Source organism: Peromyscus californicus, unplaced genomic scaffold (assembly GCF_007827085.1).
Source record: "Peromyscus californicus insignis strain IS unplaced genomic scaffold, ASM782708v3 Scaffold_7__1_contigs__length_154581171, whole genome shotgun sequence".
Classification (NCBI taxonomy): domain Eukaryota; kingdom Metazoa; phylum Chordata; class Mammalia; order Rodentia; family Cricetidae; genus Peromyscus; species Peromyscus californicus.
Genome location: NW_026294595.1, coordinates 31,533,559 through 31,535,099, shown reverse-complemented (window position 1 = coordinate 31,535,099; position 1,541 = coordinate 31,533,559). Strand labels below are relative to the sequence as shown.

Here is a 1,541-nt window from a genome sequence, read left to right as displayed (position 1 = left end):
AGTCAAAAGCACCATGAGATACAAGTTTATACAAAGTTTATACTTTGATCACAGCAAGGGTTGCTGTGATCAAAGAGACAAGTGCTGGCATGCATGAGGATGAGTGGACACTGGAACCCTTGACATGTTTCTGTTGGGAATGTATAGTAATAAAGCATCATTTGACAAAATTATGGAATTTTTCTCAAAACCTTAAGTATAGAATTATCATATAAACCAGTAATTCCTCTTCAAGGCATCCTGAAGATAAATGGAAGCATATGTACACACAAAAAGTTAGTCTCAAGTTTTTACTGTTACATTATTCATAGCAGATAAATAAAATAGCCCAAATGTTTGCTGCAAATGATATCCAGAATATGGAATAGTTATTAAAAGAAATAAATCTTGGATATTACAACCTTCTTGATACCTTCTTGAACCTTGAAAGTACTAGGTAAAAGGAAAAGAGCCAGTTACAAAAGAGTATATACTACATGACTCCACACATGAGACTTCCACAATATGCAAATCAGTAGTTAGGAAAGGATAGTGATTACTATGGTTGGATTGGTGGGTGGTGAGTTGGTGAGATGGAAGTGACTTTAACAAAGCTGGAAAAGGTGAATGAAAATGATCAGCAGATCGTGTTAATAATTACACAAGTCTGTGAATAAACTAAATGTCACAGTTGAACCTTTAACAGTGGATAGGTCATACTGCAATAAAACCATTTATTACACCACTTAAATGTGTTTTTGTTCAACTGGAGGACAAAGGCAGGAAAGGCAAGTGCAAAACAAATCCTTTCTTGCCACCCAGAACTCATTATTCAGTGTGAGTTTTGATGTATACAAGAAGGAATATGATACATAAAAATAAATGGAAAACTACGTATTAAAAACTCACACAAAGCACCAAATACCCCTAGATCTCCATCGAGTGGTACAAAGTAGTCAGTGAAAGCAGAGAATAGACAAATCTCACTCGGATATCCAGCTTCCCTAAACTGATTAATATTTTTGCAAAGTTCTTCATGGAGCTAAGGCATGCTTCACCTGAAAGGCACTCATTTCAATGTTTATAAAAACATTAATTTTATAACTGGAGGAACACAGTAAAATAAGGCATACCAGCCTGGATTCTGAACTCCTATAACCTAGTCCCATCATTAAAAATACAACCTTCTAAATTGTATCCACCAGATTTGAATGCCAGATATAACATTTTTCAACTATGTGAGCTTGAGTAAATTATTAACTCTTCCTAATATTAGTTTATTTGCAGTTTGTGAAACACACTTTAATGCCTTACTCCATCAGAATACCCAGTCTTTCCCCTATACACTACCTATGGAATTCTTCCTTCCTCCAAGGCATGCAAACCTATCTCTTTCATACCATCTCTGATAACTCCATTTTCCAAATTAATTACTTCATTGAATTCTCATAGGAGTAACAAAACAACATCTGGGAGGGACTTGGATTGGTGTATACTATGTGCTGGCAAGGAATCTTAGTGTAATGGAATGTCAATAATTATTATCTTCCATGATAAACAGC

The 1,541-nt window shown here is 35.0% G+C and overlaps 1 non-coding gene across 1 annotated transcript; it reads left to right on the top strand.

Moving 5' to 3' along the window:
- The first annotated feature begins 720 nt into the window (after positions 1-720).
- LOC128102757 (small nucleolar RNA SNORA40) lies at positions 721-847 on the top strand. Its single transcript, XR_008215520.1, has one exon. It is a non-coding gene; the product is annotated as a small nucleolar RNA SNORA40 (small nucleolar RNA).
- Positions 848-1,541: the final 694 nt, after the last annotated feature.